General features: G+C 44.5%; 1 protein-coding gene across 11 annotated transcripts in view; it reads right to left on the minus strand.

The window, feature by feature from the left end:
- The window catches only part of RABGAP1L (RAB GTPase activating protein 1 like), a 229,467-nt gene that overhangs the window by 20,612 nt on the left and 195,819 nt on the right, over positions 1-13,036 (minus strand). The gene's annotated exons all lie outside the window — the stretch shown is intronic.

The raw sequence follows: 13,036 nt of genomic DNA on the forward strand, positions 1-13,036 counted from the left end.
GCTCTTCTAGCACCTTTTTAAATGTTAATTTTTTACCCTGCCAGAGAGCAGCCTTTTTTTTCTGGCTTCACCTTGTATTCTCTTCCAAGATGAGGCAGCATTTAACTCACACGGAGTCTATCTGGCACTCAATAATCTGCCTCAACAACACCATAAATTGATATGAACAGGTCACACCCCAAACCGTGTGATGAGCACTGGAGAAAAAGCCTCAGCTGCTTCATTTAACTCTGCTCCCCATTGTTTTCACCTGTTTCCACTCACAAACAACTCACAACCATTTCTTAATGCCTGGTAATTCATCCCAACAACCGTTCTTATCTATATGGTCTCCTTTATTTTCTTATCTTTTAATTCACAGCCTGAGTAGGACCATAAAAATGGTGCTCTGGGGCTATGTGGGGGATCAGCTCCCTCTTTCACCCCTGCAGGAGCCACCCATGGCCCTGGCCTGGGCTGAGGGGAGGCCCACATGCCTGGCACACTCTCTAGGCAAACAGCACAGCAACACTTTCTTAGGAATACTGACAGTAAATGATACCTGAAACCGGGATCAGATCAGGAAAAGTGTAAGCATCAGGTCTGACACACAGAACAGCTTCCATGCTCCTTGAGAGAATATGGTGACTGATGCATGCTAGCAGCTATTTATGCTACAACCTTAATTGGGAAGTAGTACCTAAATACAGTGAAAGTCTATCTTAAGGGGCTGGGGGGAGGAATTCCTATTAGAAACCAGCCCATACTAATCTACTTATGAGATAGAAACTGGAACAGGTATGCTTAGGAACTTTGGCAGGGACTGTGCTTCACTGTTATTGTCTATTCAACCACATTACTCAGAGGAGGTTGATAATTTATTACAGCACTTTCTTCTTCTGAGTATACACTAATAAATGGAAAAAAAATATTTAAAAGCCCATTTCCATATTCCTCAATTTAATTCCTCGGAACAGTTCGTGAATTCAACAAGGGATTTCTCAGTAAGCCCTTTCATAAGTAAGTGCATAGTGCTAGCTATGCTTGTCTTCATGGACTGATCCTGAACAAAGTGCTCATAAATTCCCTGTAAAAGCTTCTGCAATATTGATTTTTTTCTTTCTTCAGCACCATGGGGTATATTGGCTCAAACTGATGGTTATCAAATTTAGGAGACTCTTATGGTTTATAAATATTGCTCATCTGTTTATCTCAATATCTTATCTCACTGACTCATTTTATTTTTATTGTCTTCAAGCATAAAATCACGTTATGACGAGTTGTACGTGGGGAAAGAGCCATGCAGAGCATCCTAATAAAACATCCATGCAGAAGAACTGAACAAGCAGAACCCTCCTTCTGAAAAACTCCAAGGCACCGAACGCTCCAAGGACTCACCGCAGTGAGGTGAGAAACAAAAATACTTTGTCTTTAGCTACCTCTGCTCAGACAAGGCTGGAAAGATTTGCTTCACCTCCTCGGGCACCCCTGGACATGGGCAGCATGCTGAGCATCGGCATCCGCTCCAGGAGCCCTTCCCCTCACTCCATGATTCCTTTGGCTGTTCACAGGCAGTTCAGCCTGACTCTGCTGGATTCATAAATCACACACCTCTGACTCCTTCCTCCCAAATGCTTTATTGCTCCAGTGCAACCCCAGCGCTCGGAGGAGGCAGTTATCATGATGTTCATTTGACAGCCAAGGAAATGGAAGCAGAGTTGTAAAGTGATTTCCGGAACATACTGCAGACAGCCAGAGGCTGATCCAGACAGTGAAATCCTATTACCTGATTTCTGATTTCCAGCACCGCCACAATGCCAGACTGAGCAGGGTCTCTCTTTCCCAGCTTCCCACTTCTTTTCTCTGTCTAGCACAGCGTAAACACTTCAAAAACCCATTGTCCCACCACACTAACAACGAAGCCAATATTCTGTGATCTCTCCACTCTTGACATTTTTTCCTCTCTAGTTCTTGCCTCAATGTGGAAGAAAAAAAAAAAAAAGGAAAGAAAAAAGCAATTAAGAAAGTGTGCAGTGCTTTCCTTTCTTGTTCCTTGAAGCAGGTGATGTAATTTTCTGTTTCACCGGTGATGGATTTGCTTGGTATTTCAAGCCCCTCCAAAAGCAGATTACTGACAAAAAATTTCCCATCACACACATTGTCTTAGTTCACACTCAAATTGTACCAATTTGTTCTAGTTAATACTTCATATTTAAAATACAACTATATCAGGTTCAAGGAAGGAAACAGCTCTATTTTAAGAAATACAGCTCTATTTAAACACTTGATTAGGCCAAATGAAGGCTTTAATGTAACAATTGTAGATGAAGAAACTGATTCAGTGCTCTTCTGGTCTGTGCAGTCATTGCTATGGATAACTCTATTTTGTCCTTTCCTTAAAATGTGGCTGTCAAAAGTATCCTGTCACATCTGTCACTGGGAATAAGACTCAGAAGTAGATAAGTCATTCATTTTTCTTTTGGGAGGATGCAGCTACCAAAAAGAAAGAACAAACCCCACAGTACATGTTGACACAACAGACTTGTCTCTTGGATTAGTCTTTAAAGGAGGTCAGTGAGATGTCATATTTGGCTATTATGCAATACAATGTGAACAACTGGATCTCCAAGCCACAAGCATGAAATCTGAGAGGAAAGAGGGCAAATCATTATTTCTCACAAAATTCTTTGTGCTGGGTAGTCTGCAAAGGAAAGTCACAGGATGGAGCACAGCTTGAAGAATTCCCGTTTCTCCTTTTGACACCATGCAGGGAAGGGCTCACTGACAGCAGGCTGGTTCACCATAGGTTTGAAATGCAGTGGAAGAGCCCCATCAGTGTTTCACCACGCTACAGCACCACATTCAGACAGCCCCACTCCACCCCACGCCATAAAGTTCATTCAACACCATCTCACCCCTGGTTTTGGGGCACAACAAAAGCCCCGGGTGTCAGATGCTGTTTTACCATCTAAGCTCTAAGGAAGGAGATGTTCCCTGAAATCCCTTGGAAGCCTACGCTGTGCTGGAGAGACCTCCTGCTGAACCTGTGCCTGTCTGAGTGCTGCTGCAGAACAGCATCTCTCCACCTTGTGTTTGGAAACAGAACTGGCAGAAATGCTCTTTTTACATCAGGGAAGCAACTCCACCCTGGCACACCTGAGAGTATCCCTTCCTTCCAGGGGGGAGACTTTCCTTCTTTCTGCAAGCCAGCTCTGTAGGTTTAACAATTCCTGAAGAGAGTCTTTGGGATAACACAAATCCAACCTGAAAGCTGGCTGGAGGCAAAGGAAACCAGCATTGCCATGAACTTTTATTTCTATTTAATTCTTCCATATCAGTTCATTATGAAAATATCTCACTTGCAAATGAGACACCCACAGAAATTTATAAAAACAAGGGAAAGGCAGGTTGCAAACTTTACTGAGCACCTGCATCATTTCCCGTGATTCAGAAGTGCACTGGCAGAGTCAGTGACACTGGATCATTTCCAACACTGGATCCTTTTGTCAGATTTTAATCTCTATGATGTATTTCCATTCACCTAAACCCACTGAAACAGGCATAACACATCATTCTTCCCTAGCCCTGCTGTTTAAATATCTGCTTAGTTAGGCTCAGTTAGCAAAACAGTTAAGTTAAAGGTAAGCTGAGACCAGGAGATATTCAGGAAGCACCATTGTACAGAGATCCTGCAGTAATACAGGGAAAGAGAATGGAATTTGGATTCCCTGAACTGTAACTCCAAACACTGATGTGCACTTTGACCACAGTGCTTGTGTTTGAGAGGCTGCAGGGACACCTGCAGCTAAAAATAAGGGTCAAGGAAATGATGTTCTGCCTGTGGCAGAGATGTCTCAAAAACGTTTCTTTTCAGATCCCCAAACTGCCTTTCTGCATTCAAAAATTCATTTTCACTTTGAGATACAGAGGGTTTATTATCCACTTGAAGTCTATTTGTTTTAGCAAGGAAGAGACACCCTGAGTGGCTGAAAAGCAGTGCTTGGAAATGGCTGATTACCTTCCGTACTTGCAGCTGATGTCTCGCAGCTCCTCTAGACACGGGAGCTTCCTCTCACATACAGATAAGGGCTGCAGCACAGACACACACTGGGAAGGAACAGCCAGATCCACTCTGCCAGCCAGCACATGCTCTGCATTTCAACAGCTCTGGTCAACAGCAGCACTGTGCTGAAGGGTACCACCATCAGAAACATTCTGGGTGGAAAATATCTGTGTGCAGGTCATTTTTGTTATGCAACATAACCTAATGCCTGAACAATGAGATCTCTGCTACCAAAGACTGTCTAGGCTAAATGAAACCACCTATATATCCCCCCAGCCACAATGAGGATCAGATAAATGGGGCAGTGACACTGCCCAGCCAGCTGGGACAAGGCCCTGCTCTGGGTAACACAGTTCCTGTGGGCAGCAGCGGTTTTTCCAGCACAGAATTTATTCAGTGGTTTGTTCCTCACAACATAACAGCTCCAAGAGGTTCTGTGTATCTCACATATACACATTCTGACACGCAGCATTTGGTGCTGAAGGTTTTCTGTGTCTCCTTGGTGACTATGCAAATTCAAGGTGCACATCATTCACTCTGATTTCGATCTAACCCATACCCACAACAATTTCAGAGCTTGGCTTGCATTCCTCAGCACATCACAGCAAGAGAAGAGAAGGGTGAGCAGGAAGACAAGCATAGCCTTCACCACCATCCCCGTGACAACAGGATCAGACATTCAGGATAAATTCCCCAGGGATTTTCTTGCATCACTTAGCAGAGAAATAGCCTCTCCCAGCTACACAGTGTTAGGGTTTGCTTCCAGTCTTGGTTACACTGGAACCGCAGACCTGTCTCACAATTGCCAACACAAGGCCAGCAACTGGTTGGTAACCAGGTTCAAATTATTGGTTTACCAGGGCTGTAAAACCTGTCACATTCAACATTTTTAGTCCACAGCTTTTAGCTAATAAACCCCTGGCTCAATATGTCATCCAAGCCCGCCACAAGGCTGGTGAAACCAGCTGTCTGCCAGACTAGATTCCAGCTCTTCTGAGTAATCAAGCCATGTCTCGTCCCTGTCACACTCTGTGCCCATCATGAAAAATCATCTCCTTCCTGAGATGGAGGATGGGGGCTAGATCACAACTCTGAACCATATGCCAGGTAAGCAAAGAACCTCACATTCTTTCAGCCCATGTCCTATGTGTTCATATTGTTTTAGATTAACTCTGTGCCACAGTATCAGTAAAACTGTAATGTTGTCAGACTTCACATCGCATCTTTAAAATCAGCGCTGGGTTTCTCTGATGTGTAGGGAGGTCCTTGATGCTCAAACACCTTTCATTACTTTTATCAGTATTTCAAACCTACATCGTATTAAGAGCAATTACCTTTTAGTGCATTACTCCACTAGCAGAAAATAGATAGCTTTTCTGTATTAAAGCTGATCCATTATGGACCTGTTGGAGCAGGTCCAGAGGAGGCCATGAAATTGCTCTGAGGACTGGAGCTGCTCTGCCATGGAGACAGGCTGGGAGAGCTGGGATTGTTCAGCCTGGAGAAGAGAAGGCTCCAGGGAGAACTTAGAGCCCTCTCCAGTGCCTAAAGGGGCTGCAAGAGAGCTCAAGAGGGACTGGAAAGGAATAGGACAAAGGGGAATAGCTTCCCATGGACAGAGGGCAGGGTTAGAATGGGATGGACTTTGCGGTCACTGAAACCCAAACCATTCTGTCATTCTGTGATTCTATACTGACACTGAAGGCTCCACGGTCCCTTCTGTATAGTTTTATCTATACTTTTGTCTGCATTTCAGCAACTAACACAATTTTTACCTCATCCTCTCAAAAGCCTTGGCTTTTTCTGCTTGCCCAGCTCTATCAACAAAACTGCTAAAACCCTAAAAAAACATTCTTTCAAGCTGCACATTAAATAATAAGCATTTTGAAAATACCAGTGGGACAGTGCCCAACTCCAAGCTACCAGAAAGGCTCACTGAAGCATGGCACAGTGTTTCAGTGCAACAACTAATCCATGCTCTGCTCTGTTATCTCTCTAATCCTTCATCTGCTGAGCCAGTTCCCTCCACGCCTTGAACGAATCCAGGTTCGGCCTTATTTGCACTGTTCATCCATTTGAGTGTTGCCTCTGGAAGTTCAACCTGAGTGTGGACAATCTGTGTGCTTATTCTTGCCTACACACTTGGCTTCTGGGGTCTCCAAGGTAATGGACAAATAAATATGGCATCTTACTTGTACCCTGATATTGGAACTCGGGGTTACTTTGGCAACTCTACCTTGGAGCAAAAGCACAACACCCTGAGCGTTGTCTTGGCACAGCTTAACACTCTGCTCCAAAACAAACCACCTGGATTGTTCTGCTTTACAAGACCAGCATCACCAGCATTCCAGTCAACAGAGGAGGCTGTTGGTGAGGTTGACATGTCATGTTGACATAGGTAGAAGGAAGCAACAAAGAAAAAAAATGTGTGTAATAAGCAGTGCCTGAAAGCACAAGCTCAACAAGGTAAAACCACTGAAATACATTTTCCAACTTCAGCACACAAATTCTTCTGAGAATTGGGTTCAAAAAGAATGAAAACAGTTGTAGACAATGAAGACAATGTCTGTAACTAACACATTCACCTGCATCTTCTAGGAATCAAGAAACTGGACTTCTATAAAGACATAAACTGCCTTTTCATTTAGTTTCAGTACTCCTTTCAAAGTCCATGACTGTACTGACCATATATGATCAATAATGTCTAAAAATTTATTTCAAGTTTCTTCTCCCAAATGGGCTTGTAATGGTGAGAGAAACAGAAGCTGAGTTTCTCAAGTGCCCAGAAAAACTCGATTTTCCTGAAATTCCTTTTAAGAAGAAATTGAGGAAGCTGCAAAATATCCTTCTTTTGAATTTTTCAATATTCTGTTCTTATTTAAAAATGTCTATTTGAGACATTGATTTAATAATTCTTTCTTGATACAATGACAATAAAGAGGCAGCAAGAAGAAATGCTTTCAGACATGAATAAAAAAATAAAATCATCAGGAAATAATATACAGTATTAATTAGGAACAAATAAAGCAGTAATTAAAACCAAATGCAGAAGAAAAAAAAAGTTCAAATTCTTTCTTGAGTTCCATTAGGCTGGATGAGATTATAAGCATATGGAAAAGAAGAAGATCCCTAAGTGTTGCTCATATGCATTAATAATTAGAGCTCAAAAGTAATTATGAGTCATTATTGTCCAGAGAACAGCTCAGCTCTGTCGGAAATCAGGCTGCAAGTTTTTATGCAGAGCACAAGCACAGACAGAAATAGCAGACAAGATCTCTGGGCCACTCATGTTTGTTTTTAGTAAATCCTTAAAACAGCAGAGACTCCCTCAGAGCAGAACACCCTGCATTGCCAACATTTAGGCTCCACCAATCAACCCATCTGGTTGATTTGGTTGGTGAGCTGAGACCAGGAATCCACACAAATGCTCTGCAGAGCTGATAAGGATCCAGCTGATAAACTGGTTCCACACCAGCATCATTTTATAACCTGTAGGTCCTATTTTATTCCTTATCTATAGGTCTGATTAATAAAAGCAGCTTTACAGTTATAAGAGTCTTCTCTAGCACAGGTTTCACTGCCATATGAGAGATTTATTTTCTTAAAACCCAACCCCCCCACCTGAGGAGTATCTGACAGCCACAAACATGAATTAAAAATCTCAGGAAATGGGTCAAAAAGCTGTTGACAAAAGGAATCATTATTCAATGACAGCTTTCATTTCTGGTTAATGACATTCTGGGTGTCTTCTGGGAATCATCAAAGATGCAGCTCTATCAAACACTACATCAGAGGCCTGGAAGTGAAAGATACAGTCCTGGTAATGGGATTTGGGGATGACACACAGATAGAAAGAGCAGTGAAGAACAAGAAGAACCAGAAACTGCACACATATATATTTGAATTCCTGGAAACAGCTTCCTCAGTTGAAACACACCACTGTGCCAACTCCAGAACAAATGCCCACAGGACTTAACTACAGCATGGAGCAGTAGTTCTCCAACTGGGGTGGAATCCCATGAAGAGATGGGATCAGTCCTAGGGATTTGGGACTTCTCCAAAAAGTTTGGAAACTTCTGTGCTCTCTGGGAAGCACAGGGGATGGGAGGCACATGCTGGGAAAGCAGCCTGCCCTCAGCTCTTCCTCCACAGCCCTCTCCCTCTTGCCTCACTGCTTGGTGGCAAACTGACCAAAATAATCCTGCAGAAATATGTTCATTTCGTTGTTTTTAAAAATGGTAATTGTATCAGCACTGCCCCACAAGCAGCGGCATTGGCACTGCTCAGGAGGCCACACAGAGCAGTGTGGGACTGGGAATAAACACTGGCACAGGGAGAATGGCAGGGAATAACACACCACCTTTGCAGTGCCAAAAATGTGACTCCACTGTCAGAGCCAGGCTGCAGTAGAACAGCTTGTGGGAACCCTGGGATGCAAAAGGATGGGGGAAAAGGAAGGTGACTAGGGAAGGTTAACCCTGGACCATCACCAAGATCAATACTGGAATACTGCATCTAGACCTGGGAGATGCAGTTGGGAAAAAAAATGAAGAGGATGTGGAGCAGAGCCCCTGAACTGTTTTGGGCAGGGTGTAAATGCCTTGCAGCAGGAGGTTTAAGATCCTCAGTTTGCACAAGGGAGCTGCTCCAAAGGCAAGGATCTGGCAGCTCCTGCCCCACAGAGAAGGGAGGGACAGAGATGAGACAGCTCCTTGAGACAGCCTGAGAGCAGGATCCCTCCTTCTCTTGGGCAGGGAAGGCTCAGACAAGGATTATATCTGCTGGAAAGAGCCAAGTCTCCCAACAGTGACCACCCAAACTCCCTTCTCCCTCCTCTGGCAGCAGCACCAGCAGAAATGCCACCCAGGGAAAAATGGGCTCCAAAAGATTAAGTGCTGCCAACTCCTCCACACAGGCAGAATTAGAGACTCAGGGAAAAACTGAGATTGGAAGGGCCCTCCAGCAGGCACACAGACCAACCTCCAGCTCAGGCAGGGACAGCTTCATAGTCAGAGCGTGTTCCTCCTGAGGGCCTCCAAGGATGGAGATGCCAAGGTCTCCGTGGGCAGAACTGCTTTCTCTTGTGCTGAGCCTGAACTGGCTTTGCTGCAAATCATGAGCGTTCCTTGTGTTGTCACTGCATGACTCTGAAAGTTTGGCTCCCTCCTCTCTAGGACCTTCCTTTAGGTGGCAGACCACAATTAGCCAGAAAAAGAGAAAGCTCAGGAGGGATATAAGCTGCCCCGACCCCCCCATCCTTCCTTGCTGTGGTCAGTGCCCTGCCTTCCCAGCGGTCCTCTGCTGTACCCACCTGAGGCTGTGACTATCCCTGTTCTCCAGGGGGCTCAGAACTGCATGCAGGGGGTGAGGTGCAGCCACACAGCTGCTGGGTGGAAGAGGATGACCATCCCACTTGGCACCTGCCTGTGCACAGCCAGCCTTGGGCACTGCAGGCACACTGCTCACTGCTCTGGTCATCCACACCACTCCCAGCCTGCACTGATCCTGTCCAGACATTTGGTCCCCAGCCTGCATAGATGATGGAGCTTTTCCTTCCCAAGGTTTTGCATTTGCCTTGCTGGACCTCAAGCTAGTTCCTCTCAGCCCACCACTTACCTTCCAGCTTCTGCCACCCAAAAATCAGAGTGTGTCTATGCCTGAAGATGCTGAACACTCTCAGCTCTGCTATCAACCCCTAGAAATGTTCAGCTGCTGCCAGGTAGACTTCAACCCATGGACCACTACACCCTGTGCTCTTCCAAGGCCACCTGAGTTTTTCACTGGCTTTGCAGTTCATCACCTGCTCTGAATCTCCTCAGTTTGGCTTCAATGGGAAGGTGAGAGCCTAAAAATCCTTGTGGCAGAGTCTCCTGCATGTAACCACCAATTATTTCTGTGGAATGGCCGATAACTTCCCCGAACAGAGAGCTAAACACAGCAAGGCAGGCAGGCAAATGGAAATACAATGAAGCTTTCCAGAAGAACGTCCTTCAGCTCTGGATTAAGAGGATTATACCACTTAGAATAGCATCTTTATAACCCCTTGAGTCCAAGTTTTCTGTAGATAAGCTGAGAATTGAAATTCCCCAGAGTAAAGCTGCTCAATTCTTGCACAAGCTGCGCAGCAGTCCATTCTATGTGCTGCTTTGCATATCTGTGCAAGGTAGTTTCAGAACAACTTGAAATTTTGAAAGCAAGACCACACAGCAGAACAACTGTGTGTCATGGTCACACTGCAACATGACTAATTTTATTATAATATGTATTGGGGGATTGCTGTCACACAGTGTTGCTTTGGAGCAGATTTAACAAAACCTTATCTCAGCTCATCCACATTTTGTTTAATTGTTTACAAGCACCAAAGCAATGCTACAAAAACACTGCTATGCTTTCCAGTGAAAAATCCACGTTTTCCATTGAAAAATACAGCTGGAAGTGATAGGACCTGGCCAACAGCAGGTAATTCTGATTGTGCCGAAGGAGTTCATACTCGTGTGGCACTGGATGTGTCAGAAGGTCACGCAGAGCTGGCCTAAAGCACAAGGAACCCATGGAGCTGTCACCTGGCCTGGCTTGGTTTTGGAGTTAAGCCCTCATCACCTCACGTGGCAACATGTGGCTCTCTGAGCAAGAGGGACTCCTGTGCACCCTGGCCCACCGCACAACCCACAGGAACTACAAGGGTCACCAGCAGTGCCAGAAATCTTGCCCCAAGACCATCCTGGCATACAAACCGCGGAACAGGATGAAAGCCTTTGCAGAAATATTTTTTTAAACTATTCTCTGCAAGCTGAGCAGCATGTTAGAAACGCCTTTAAAAATAAACAAAACTAGATTTTGCAAACCAAGACAAGAACCCCAGATTGTAAAATACCTGTGCTATTAATATGAACTCTATTAATACCTGTGCTATTAATATGAACTCTATTAATACCTGTGCTATTAATACAAACAAACCCTCCACAAATCCTTCCTGCAGAACGTCCCTTTACATACAGTACATACCTTAGTGCAAGCTGGTGAAATGACCACGACAGAGTCAACAAGGTTTGCCCCAACTTATCTCAATTGTCAGTTTGTCCCATGATTAAACACAGCAGCAGAGAACTGAGAGAAACTGAGTCATCAAGTCCTGTCCCTTTGCAGGACAGACTCCCACACATTGTCTAATCCTATCATAATCCTGATGAGCTTCATCTTAAACCTCCTCAGGTTGTTTGCACCATTATTTGCTTACTTAATATCCTTCAAAACCAGTTAAAAGAGCAGTTAAGTATTTCCTGTGTAAACCCAGCAAAAAACATATTTCTTCATTTATTTACTAGTACATAATGCACTGAGACAGAATCCCAGAATGGTTTGGGGTTGGAAGGGATCTTAAAGACCATCTAATTCCAACCCCATGCTGTGGGCACCTTCCGCTAGACCAGGTTACTCAAAGCCCCATGTTAACACCCAAACATGTTCATGCTCTTTGATTCAGGAAAAAAAAGTAGACACCCTTACACTAAAGTCTGTCATTCAGATCTTCTAAATAATAGTAATAACAATACTGTTCCTCCCACAGTTGTTCTCTGTTTACAAGGAGAGAAGTAATTTTTAAAAAAGATGTTAGTTCATTCTATTTTCAGAGTGGCAAAACTCAGCTGGAGCTGTAACGTGGTGCTTCCAACACCAGTTCCTCTCTCCCCTGGTCACTCGCAGCTGATCCAGCAGAATCCAGAGATCCACAACACAATTCCTGTTACTAGTGCTCTGCAGAGCCCATTGCTGAGCCCACCACAGCAGCACTTCCCAAAGGTTTGAACTGCAGGGTAAACCACCCATGAGATGTTTTCTTACCACAGGAATTTTAATTTAACAACTGCAAGTGCTGGCTCTAGAACACATCAGCAGTTCAGGGCAGGAGGCTCCCAGGAAACCCCACTGTCATCATCGCTTGCTCCGAGAGACTCATCCCAAGAGCCTCTCCCGGAACCGACGGTGCCTGGCTCCAGTTAATCCTATTGCAACACCAGGACCTGTCTGAGGGGAAGGCACTGCTCTGGCCTTCCAGGCAAAGCAGTACCTGCTGCCACAGCAACCAGCTAAGGCAGAACGAGTAGAAAGGATGGGGAATGGTGGCTGGATGGTGAATTACGGGATAATTAAACATATCCAGCATGGGAAAAGCATGTGACTCCTGATGTGCTGGTTAATCAAAGCCTGCTTGGAGCCCAGCCTCCAACCAGGTCATATTAAAGCTCACAGTTCTGTCTATGCTGAATTTCCATATTTATTGCCTAACTGCTGAAATGGACCTTGGAAATTCTGGCCTAGAGGAGGCCAGAGACAGGAAAAAAAGCACCATAATAGAACACCTCCCTTTGTCCCAGCTGAGGAACCACCTGGATACAAACACACACACAGCCTCAAATCTGCACAAACACGTGCTTCACTGGGCTGCTAAATAATAGACTGATTTGTATTTAGCCTGAAATATCTGCTTGTACATTAAGCTGAATGCATGCATCTTTATTTCCAAACACTTCCTCTGACTGCTTCTAGGCAGCCTGGCTCCCACATGGGCTCAGCTGGAGAATCTGAAACCAAAGCTGAACTTCGGCACCAAATTTCAGAGCCTGCAGCTCCCTCCAAGCACTCCCTCCAGCAGGGAGGAGGATGACCACACTCTACATGGCATTTACATAAAGAGATATGCTGCTTATGAAGTGGTTGTTCAGCTACACGGTTTTCACAGATATTTATGCTGGTTGCAGAACACAGAAGGGGAACATCACCATTCCCAGGGAAGTGATAGACTCTCTTAGATTTAGTAACCTGCACCCCCAGAACCAGCATCTACCCTGACCCTTTAACTGACATTCTAAGACACAGAAAGTGTTTGCACCACTTAGCGCCTACAGCGGGAGAAGTTCAGTCATTTGCTGGTTTAATTATTTCAATTATTTAAAAAATACTATTTTAACTATGATCCTACACTTTCTTGTAAAC

The sequence above is a fragment of the Manacus candei genome, unplaced genomic scaffold (genome assembly GCF_025592945.1).
Source record: "Manacus candei isolate 608988 ecotype Guabito, Panama unplaced genomic scaffold, ASM2559294v1 h1tg000005l, whole genome shotgun sequence".
Classification (NCBI taxonomy): domain Eukaryota; kingdom Metazoa; phylum Chordata; class Aves; order Passeriformes; family Pipridae; genus Manacus; species Manacus candei.